This window comes from Mustelus asterias, chromosome 15, assembly GCF_964213995.1.
Source record: "Mustelus asterias chromosome 15, sMusAst1.hap1.1, whole genome shotgun sequence".
In the NCBI taxonomy this organism is placed as follows: domain Eukaryota; kingdom Metazoa; phylum Chordata; class Chondrichthyes; order Carcharhiniformes; family Triakidae; genus Mustelus; species Mustelus asterias.
The window spans coordinates 30,866,758-30,877,663 of record NC_135815.1 but is presented as its reverse complement, the minus strand read 5'-3'; the positions used below and the strand labels follow the sequence as shown (position 1 = coordinate 30,877,663).

Here is a 10,906-nt window from a genome sequence, read left to right as displayed (position 1 = left end):
ATTTTAATCCTTAATTCCTGTCTGTCCCTATAACCCTTGAATCTCTTGTCAATCAAAAATCTGTCTAACTCAGCCTTGAATATATTTCATGACCTAGCCTCCACTGTTCTCTGTCGAAGAGAATTTCAAAGATCAACGACTTTCTGAGAGGAGAAATTTCTCATCTCTATCATAAATGGGAAATCCCTTATATTTAAACTGTGGTCCTAGTTCCAGATTTCCCCATGAGAACAAACATTCTCTCAACATCTACCCTGTCAAGCCCCCTCAGAAGCATGTATGTTTAATTAAGATAGCCTCTCATTCTTCTAATTTTACCATCGCATTGTGCCCGTTTTCGGGCATGAAAACTTGGTAAAGTCGGGCGTAAGGGGAATAGCGTGATCCACGCCTGCCTCCATGCTGGTTCCCCCTTTACCAAGGCCTGAAAGTGGCCACGCGATCGGTCTGGGTGGCAGGAGGTGGTGGAATAAGGGGGTCAGTAATGGGGGGGGGGGGGGCGGGGGGGCAATGTCTGTGGGGGCCAGGGGGAGGCATTATCCGGCCCAGGAGGGATGTGGCAGGGGAGTGACATTCTATCATTTTTTGTGTGCCCATGTGCAGCTAATGAAGCGCTAATCGGAGCTGCAGGATTTTGGGCATGTTAAGCACCCCCCCCGCCCCCCCCCCCGCCCCCTCCACAGGCTTCCACAGTGCGATTGGGAATCGCTGATATTTCTGCAGGCAGAGTGCGTATGGGGTTGCCTCAGAACGGGTCTAAAAGTCGGATCTGAAACACTCCCAGTTTCAAGTCCGCCCAGGACTTAGAATCAAAATGGTAAAATAGGGCCCTCGGTGTAGGCCCAACCTGCTCAACCTTTTCTCATAAGGCAACCTCTTCATCCCAGGAATCAGCCTCGAGAACTGTCTCTGAACTGTTTCCAATACAAGTATATCCTTTCTTACGTAAGGAGACCAATACTGTACACGGTATTCCAGGTGCAGTCTCATAATTGCTCTGTGTATTTGTCGCAAATGTTCCCTACTTTTAAACTTATTAACAAAGAGAAAGTCAGAGACTGGCAGTGAATATAAAAGGAAATCCAAGGCTAGGATTTTCCCAATAAAATGTGCAAGAGTCATAATGGAGAGAAAACCAGAGTGATCCGTGCCAAACTGCCCGGTACAGACTGGACTGCAATTGTCCCATACTCAGTCATTTTTTGGGAGAGGAGTGAGTTGTGTGCTGGTTCTGGGAGTGGTTGGGCCGAAACCCACCAATCAGCCCAGCTGCAAAGCCATCGGACGTGTTTTGACCTCTGATCTCAAAGTGCACGGGGAGACACCCTCCACCCCCCACGGACATTGGGTGCCCCCCCCCCCCCCCAATCAGTGGCATGTCTCCCCACCCTCTCCTTGATGCAGAACACTGGCATTGCGGCCCTCCCAATCATAACCTTCCCCTCATGACCTCTGACATGCCCCACCCTTCATGACCACCAGGGTCCCAAATAGACATTGCCAGAGTGCCAGATGGGCATTGCCCAGTCATGTCCCTGACCACCAGGGGGCTTCAATTGCCTCCAAGTCACCAGCAGCAGCCCCCCCACCCTCCCCGGCATGTCCATGACACCTGGTCTCCATCCGCTAGTGGAGACCTGAACATTTTACAGTCAATGAGGTATTCATAGAATAGTTTCCCTAAAGTACAGAAGGAGGCCATTCTGCCCATTGAGCTTGTACCAACGACAATCCCACCCTATCTCCATAACCCCAAATATTTGCCCTGCTGATTTCCCCGAAACTAGGGTCAATTTAGCAGGGCCAATCAACCTAACCTGCACATCTATGGAATGTGGGAGGAAACCGGAGCACCCGGAGGAAACCCATGCAGACACGGGGAGAATGTGCAAACACCACAGACAGTGACTCAAGCCAGGAATTGAACCCGGGTCCCTGGCGCTGTGAGGCAGCAGTGCTAACCACTGTGCAATCATGTCGCCCCAGTAGTGATTCTCACTGGGCTCACGCTGTGCCCAAGGGTTGGTAGATCCTGGGAGCTGGTAGAATCTGGCGTTGAATGGGCTAAGCATATTTAAATGGTACTTTATGCTAATCGGCCTTGTGCCCTTTCTGAGTGTGTTCCGGTTTCTACTGGTATAAAGGGACCGGGAGGATTGGAAACTGGCGCCGGGCGTAAAACCCTTTTTTAGGCCCGCACACAATTTACCGGGATTGGCCCTATCTGTGCCAGACATGGCGAGACTAGAAAATGGCCCAAGTATATTTTATAGGCATATCATAGTAAAAGGGTCGTCAAGGAGTGGGGCTGAATAGCATTCAAAAAGTGGATTTATGCATTGTAGTAGGGGGCATAGCTGAGGTTACAAATAAACACTTTGCATCAAACTTTACCAAGGAATAAGATACTGCTCAGAGTTGATTTATTATTCACACGCATTGGTTTACAGTGAAAAGAATTGTTTATTGCATGCTATACAAAGCATACTGTTCAGAGTTTATATGGGAAAATGAAAGGAGAGGATGCAGAACATAGTGTTACAGTCACAGATAGGGTGTAGAGAAAGATCAACTTAATATATGGCACATCCATTCAAAAGTCTGATGGCAGCAGGGAAGAAGGTGTTCTTGAGTCAGGTCATGGTGAATGAGCAGTTTTTTTCATAGAATCCCTACAGTGCAGAAGGAGTCCATCGAGCCTGCACCAACAACAATCTCACCCAAGCTCTATACCCATAACCCCACGTATTTACCCTGCTAATTCCCGACACTAAGGGGCAATTTAGCATGGCCAATCAATCTAAGCCGCACATGTTTGGAGTGTGGGAGGAAACCGGAGCACCTGGAGGAAACCCACACAGACACGGGGAGAACATATTAACTTCACACAGACACCCAAGCCGGGAATTGAACTCTGGTCCCTGGTGCTGTGAGGTAGCAGTGCTAATATTGTGCCAGCCTTTGATTGGTTTAAACTTGAAAAGGAGTATTGGACAGGCTAACTATATTTAAATTTGGTATGACAACAGGACCAGTTGAATCCAAAGAGTCTGAGGGTGAAAATTGCGGAGATACTGGCCACCATTTTCCAAGCCTCCTTCGACGAGGTGGTTCCAGCAGACCGGAGAACTGCAAATGTTAAGTATAACATTTTACAACACCTGGAAAAAGTTTGAGAAGTGATACGTTATACTCTTGTTCAAAAAAATGTGGAGATAAGTCCAGCAACTACAGGTCAGTCTGTTTAATCTTGGTTGTGGTAAAGATTTTTAAAAGTGATAATTCAGGACAAAATTAAGTTATTTGGGCAAATGTGGATTACTTAAGGAAAGCTGGCATGGATTTGCTACGGGTAAATCGTGTTTAACTAATCTACTTGAACTTTTTGATGAGGCAACAGAAAGGGTTGATGATGGTAATGCTGTTGATGTGGTGCACATAGATTTCCAAAACATATTTGCTGAAGTACCACACAAAGGACTTGTGAACAAAGTTAGAGCTCATGGAATAAAAGGGACAGTAGCAACATGGATATGAGATTGACTGAATGACAGGAAGCAGAGAGCAGTGGCAAATAGTTGTTTCTCGGTCTGGAAGAAAGTTTACAGTGGAGTTCTCTAGGGGTCGATGTTAGGACCCCCCTACTCTCCCTGATATATATTTGTATTTATACATTAAAACTTGGGTGCACAATTTCAAAATTTGTGGATGACACAAAATTTGGAAATATTGGGAACATGTAAGGAGGAGAGTGTAAAATTTCCAGAGGACGTAGAGAAGTTGGGGGGATAGGCAGACAAAGGGCAGATGGAATTTGATACAGAAAAGTGTGAAATGATTCACTTTGGTAGGAAGAACGCAGAGAGTCAATATGAAAGAAAGAGCGCAATTCTAAAGGGGGAGCAGAGGAACCTGGGCGGTATGTGCTCTTTCTGAAAACCAATAAGTCCATAAAAATAAACTAAAAAAGAGGTGACAACTCCTGATTGGGTACTGTAACAAAAATAAAATTAAAAAAAAGAAACTTAATTAAATTAATTGAAATGGTGTTCCTGGGCTGACAATGCACCCCCATGTTGCCCACTGTTCCCAGCCTCAAGTGTACCAGTAGACACCATGTCCTCCTTCTCCAAGACCACCCGGTTGCAAACATAGCTGTGGAAGAGGGGCAGAGAGTCAGGTTGGATGAGACCTGGAGGTAAATGTGAAAAAAAAAATTAAGGTGGCTGGACAGGTAGAGAGTGCAGTTAATAAAGTGTACAGGATCCAGGCCTTTATTAATAGGAGTTTAGAATACAAACATAAGGAAGTTATGATGAACCTATACAAAACATTAGTTCAGCCCCAACTGAAATACTGCATCCAGTTTTTGGTCCTACATTTTAGAATTAAGTTTTAGAAGCATAGCACGAGAGTAAAAGATAGAATTAGAAGGTATGCTGGGCACAGCTTGTAAAAAGTCGTCTCACTCCGGCGCCATTTTGGGTTTTACATTTTAGGAAGGATGTGAAGGCATCAGAGAGGTCGCAGAAAAGATTCAAGAGAATGGTTCCATGGATGAGGAACTTCAGTTACATAGATAGATTGAAAACACCAGGACTGTTCTCCTCAGAGAAGGTTGAGCAGCGATTTGATGGAGATATTCACAATCATGGGTGGATCAGATATGGTAATTAGTGAGAAACTGTTCCCTTTGGTGGAAGGATCAGGATTCAAAGGACAAAAGGTTAAGGTAATTGACAAAAAAAACCAATGGCAACACGAGGAAAACTTTTTTTAAGCAGTGAGTGGTCAGGATCTAGAATGCACTTCCTGAGAGTGTGATGGAGGCATGTTGAATTATAGAATTGAAAAAGGAATTGGACCATTATCTGAAAAGGAAAATTCTGCAGGGAAAGGTTAGGAGAGTGACACTCGGTAAGTGCTCTAGCAGAGAGCCAGCACGCCTAAACCGGGATGTTGGATTTATGTCACATTATCAGTAACCCCCACAGCTCACCCCTGGTCTTGCATAATCTCACCAGCTGTTCTGTCTGGAGACAATACACATCTCTTTAACCTGTGTTTAATGTTCCCTCCAACCACATTATCTGTACCTTTTAAGACCTGGCTGGCTGGAGAGATTTGCATTCTAATTAGTATTCTGTAACTTGATTTCTGTGTCTGTGCACTGTTGGAGAACAGAGACCACTCCATCTGACGAAGGAGCAGCAAGCTCCGAAAGCTTATGGTATTTGCTACCAAATAAACCTGTTGGACTTTAACCTGGTGTTGTGAGACTTCTTACTGTGCTTACCCCAGTCCAACGCCGGCATCTCCACATCATTTCTTGATGTGCCAGGCCCCACTACCAACAAGAACTGCCAGCATCTCATGTGTGGCATCTGGTGCTCCCATCTGTAATGACTTCAACAAGGCCCATGAGGGTGGCCTCTTGGGAGTATGAGCTCCTTGATTATGGCTATTATTGCCTGCCCAATCAGGGAGCCTCACCTGTACATATAGGAGTGTCAGATCTATTTTGTACCTGAAACACTCGTAGGAATGGAATTGTGTTTGTCTAAAGCGTTTTAACCATGGTGAGCTGAGGGGAGCAGAACCTCCTCGTGTCGAATGACTAACTGGATGCATACAGTGAATATTAAATGTATCTCAGTTGCACTACAGCACCTCGGAGTGCAACTTGTTCTATGTAGACGATCAGTAAAATAACTTTGCAACATTTGTAAGACCATTGTAAAATGTATGGAATCATCTAAACTGGAAGGGCATCAATATTCTGGCCGGGAGGTTTGCTAGTGTCACACGGGACGACTTAAACTAGTTTGGCAGGGGGGTGGGAACCAAAGCAAAGGTGATTTAACTGAAGGGGAACCAGAGAGTAGGGTCAAAAAGACTTAGAGGAGGAGCAGGCAGGGTGTGGTTGCTAATCAAAGAGGGCCTGGTGCACTGAAGTGCATTTGTTTCAATGCGAGAAGTGTAACAGATAAGGCAGATGAACTTAGAGCTTGGATTAGTACTTGGAACTATGACGTTGTTGCGATTATGGAGACTTGGTTAAGGGAAGGACAGGATTGGCAGCTCAATGTCCCAGGATACAGATGTTTCAGCAGGATAGAGGGGGATATAAAAGGGGTGGGGGAGTTGCACTACTGGTTAAGGAGAATATCACAGCTGTACTCCAGGAGGACACCTTGCAGGGCTCATACAGCGAGGCAATATGGATAGAGCTCAGGAATAGGAAGGGTGTAATCACAATGTTGGGGGTTACTATTGGCCGCCCAACTGCCAGCGGGAGATGGAGGAACAGATATGCAGGCAGATTTTGGCAAGGTATAAAAGTAACAGGGTTGTTGTGATAGGAGATTTTAACTTCCCCTATATTGACTGGGACTCACTTAGTGCTAGGGGCGTGGATGGGGCAGAGTTTGTAAGGAGCATCCAGGAGGGCTTCTTGAACCAGTATGTAGACAGTCCAATTAGGGAAGGAGCTATACTGGACCTGGTATTGGGGAATGTGCCCGGCCAGGTGGTTGATGTTTCAGTCGGGGAGCAGTTCGGGAAAGTGACCACAATTCGGTAAGCTTTAAGATACTGATGGATAAAGAAAAGTGCAGTTCTCAAGTTAAGGTGCTAAATCTTAATTACAACAATATTAGGCAGGAACTGAAGAATGTAGATTGGGGGCAGATGCTTGAGGGCAAATCAACATCTGGCATGTGGGAGGCTTTCAAGTGTAAATTGATAGGGATTCAGGACCGTCACATTCCTGTAAGGATGAAGGATAAGTATAGCAAGTTTTGGGAACCTGGGTAATGAGAGATATTGTGAGCCTAGTCAAATAAAAAAAGGAAGCACTTATCAAAGCTAGGAGGCTGGGAACACATGAAGCAAGTGTGGAATACAAGGCAAGTAGAAAGAAACTTAAACAAGGAGTAAGGAGGGCTAAAAAGGGTCACGAAAAATCATTGGCCAGCAGGATTAAATCCCAAGGCTTTTTATACATATATAAAGAGCTAGAGGGTAACCAGGGAGAAGGTTGGCCCACTCAAGGACAGGGGAGGGAATCTATGCATAGAGCCAGAGGAAATGGGCAAGGTATTAAATGAATACTTTGCGTCAGTATTCACCAAAAAGAACTTGGTGGATGATGAGCAAGGATGTGTAGATAGTTTGAGTCATGTTGAGATCAAAAAGAAGGGTGCGCTTCTGAATGGAGGTCTGTGACAAGTGGCATTCCTTTAGGGTCAGTGCTGGGACCTTTGCTGTTTGTAATATATATAAATGATTTGGAGGAAAATGTAACTTGTTTGATTAGTAAGTTTGCAGACGACACAAAGGTTGGTGGATTTGCAGATAGCGATGAGGACCATCAGACGATACAGCAGGATATAGATCAGTTGGAGACTTGGGCGGAGAGATGGCAGATGGAGTTTAATCCGGACAAATGTGAGGTAATGCATTTTGGAAGGTCTAATACAGAGAGGAAATATACAGTAAATGGCAGAACCCTTAAGAATATTGATAGAGGGATCTGGGTGTTCAGATACACAAGTCACTGAAAGTGGCAATGCAGGTGGAGAAGGTAGTCAAGAAGGCATACAGCCTGCTTGCCTTCATCGGTCGGGGTGTTAAGTTTCAAAATTGGCAAGTCATATTGCAGCTTTATAGTGCTATCATGCCCTTAGCACTTAGTTAGGCCGCACTTGGAATATACTGTTCAATTCTGGTTGCCACACTACCAGAAGGATGTGGAGGCTTTGGAGAGGCTACAGAAAAGATTTACCAGAATGTTGCCTGGAATGGAGGGCACTAACTATGAGGAGAGGTTGGAGAAACTTGGTTTGTTCTCACTGGAACAATGGAGGTTGAGGGGCGACCTGATAGAAGTCAACAAGATTATGAGGGGCATGGACAGAGTGGATAGTCAGAAGCTTTTTCCCAGGGTGGAAGTCAATTACTAGGGGGCATAGGTTTAAGGTGCGAGGGGCAAGGTTTAAAGGAGATGTATGAGGCACGTTTTTTTACACAGAGGGTGGTGGGTGCCTGGAACTCGCTGCCAGGGGAGGTTGTGGAAGCAGATACGATAGTAACTTTTCACCAAAAAGGACTTGGTGGATGATGAGCAAGGATGTGTAGATAGTTTGAGTCATGTTGAGATCAAAAAGAAGGGTGCGCTTCTGGAGGTCTGTGACAAGTGGCATTCCTTCGGGATGGGAATACAGGGATACGGAAGGGTAGGGGGCTTAGTTCAGTTGGGCAGCATGATCGGTGCAGGCTTGGAGGGCCGAAGGGTCTGTTCCTGTGCTGCAATTTTCTTGTTCATCAAGAGTGTTACTTGATGTATGTAAAGAACCTGGATATTATTGCTTTTTGTGTGATTTGGTATTGGGACATGGCACGCCTTGAGAAACATCAACATAGAAAGATTTGCAGCACAGGAGGCCATTTGGTCTCTCGTGCCTCTACATGCACTTTGAATGATTTAGGCTCACACCCCAGCCTTTTGTTCCCCCATAACACTGCGTGTTTACCCTCTACAAGTACATGTCCAATTTCCTGTGAACTCTCCGAGCATGGATAAAGTTTTTCAAATTTGGCAACTTTGGAATGTTGGTAGTGTTCTTGCAAATATTTTAGAAATAAAGTATATTTTTGAAAAAAAGTTTGTAATGTTCTTGCAAATATTTCATGAATAAAGTAAAGTTTTGGAAAAAAAGTTTGTAATGTTCTTGAAATTATTTTTGTGAATTTTTGGAAAAAAAGAGTTTGTAAATAAAGGGGATCTGATGAAGGAAGGGACACAGTAAGAAGTTTAACAACACCAGGTTAAAGTCCAACGGGTTTATTTGGTAGCAAAAGTGTTTACCCCAGTCCAACGCCGGCATCTCCACATCATGACTACCGAAGGAAGGGACACCACCCAGCCAGACTCCAGCTCAGAAAGCAAACTTGAGGAGACAGTGTTCATAGCCCAGTGTATGGAGCTTAGTCTCTTTGCCCCAGAGCCAGATCAGTCTGACCCTCCATTACACAGTCAGCCTCCCTCACTCTCCACACAATACAAATGTGTCTCTCCATCACCACATCCTCCCTCTCCGTGGAGGCGTCTTCGTGGCCTCTGGATTCCTTAAATAAAATAATTTAAAACGAATAAATAATATGAATAAATGGCTGAAAACTCCGGCAAAGGCCCTCACTCACCCCCTTCCCCCATCACCGCTTCCCCCAACCCCGACAGCTCGGGGCCCAGCCCGGGAGAGTAGGCCCCGGTCTCCGGCAGAGGAGGAGGAGGCGGCGGTGGATGCTCGGCAGAAGCCAGCAGCGCGGGGGCCGGGCTGGCTACGGGTGTTGGGGCGGTTCAGCGGGTCCGGGTTGGGGTGGAATAACGGCGGGGCGGCTGTGGCTGATGGCGGTCTGGAAAAGGGGGGGAGAGCCGAGGCTGCGGCCGCCTCCCTCCGGGCCGAGGGTAGATGGGACATTTCTTGGGCGTTGATGTCAGAGCTCCAGTGGCGCAATCGGTTAGCGCGCGGTACTTATATGACAGTACAGAGTGAGCAATGCCGAGGTTGTGAGTTCGAGCCTCACCTGGAGCACATGTTTTATGGGCAACCCAAAAGAGGGGAGGACAATTCCCCAAAATCTTCATTAAATCCGCCCACCCACCATTACGACCACCACCGCCACCCAAAACAAAATTCACCCTACTCTGTTTTTGTGGCAAAATTATTTTTTAAATATCCAAATTAAGAAACAGCTGCAACTTTAAAAAAATTCATAGCATTTTATAAATTGCAGGATATTATTAATTTTTAATATTTCAATACTGCGTGTTTTTGCAACAAAAAAATAAGCTTGCAAAAAAAAATATCAGAAATATATTCTCAGAATACAGAATGCTTCTGTGTCTTCCTAGCAGGCAAAAGACAGTTCAGATTTTAACATATCTAAAAGTGTGGCAGGAAGGCTTCAGAAGCAAATCTCTTGTTCAATGCAAATGGTATTAAAACATATTTTGCATCTGTTTTATATTAAATCCTGATCTTTAATTGCTAATTAGATTTCAACATTTTTTTCTGTCCCGTTATCAAGTTGTCGGAAAACAATGCAACATTGTTCAAATGCAGCAGTGTTTAGAATTATTGGGCAACTCAGATCTCTTTAAGTAGTGGACCTGATTTGGAATCCAGCTTAAGTTGGAAGTTTAGAAGACCCCCTCCCGGCCTCACCCCCAACTCCTCTCCATCTATTTAAATGAGTTGGGATTGCTTGAACCAATTTGCCAGTGGGAGTGGGTCAACACCACCAAAGTTTGTAACATTGCTTTATTGTTGAATTGGAGAGTGTCACACTAGTATAAAAATTGGACACAGTTATGAAGTAGGGAGGGATAAGGGATAGTGGTGGTGGTCTGGTCAGGGGTGAAACCATGATCAGGCAGGGGATGAGTCTAGCTCATTGCACCAGGGGTGTGCTGTTGCCTGCGATCGTGGTTTCCCTAACCTAGGGTAGAGTAAAGGATCAGGATAGTCAATGAGGTTAAACCCAAGCTTTACCTGATGCAATTTTTCAAAGCCATCTCGGTCTTTTGACTAAGATGAAGCTTTAGATCAAGCCCGGGAGGGGGTGCAATGCCTCATCCTGTTAGCTTGGATCTTGTTTGATCGAGCCCAAGATGGGATGCAATGTCTTGCAGATTGGATCTTGTTTGTCCCTCATTTGGAGACCATGATTGGACTTAATTTGAATCGACTTTTTTGATTAGAATTGAAGTACCGAAAGGTACCAATTTAAAAAAAGGTGGCGGAGGCTGGATCATTAGAAGCATTTAGAGTGGAGGTGGATAAACATTTGATAGATCGAAGAATAGAGGCCGATGGGGAAATGGCATAGAAAAGGAGTTGAG

At 45.1% G+C, this 10,906-nt stretch overlaps 1 non-coding gene across 1 annotated transcript; it reads left to right on the top strand.

Moving 5' to 3' along the window:
- The first annotated feature begins 9,503 nt into the window (after nucleotides 1–9,503).
- trnai-uau (transfer RNA isoleucine (anticodon UAU)) lies at nucleotides 9,504–9,596 on the top strand. Its single transcript is given in 2 exon segments — nucleotides 9,504–9,541; nucleotides 9,561–9,596. It is a non-coding gene; the product is annotated as a tRNA-Ile (tRNA).
- The last annotated feature ends 1,310 nt before the right edge of the window (nucleotides 9,597–10,906 follow it).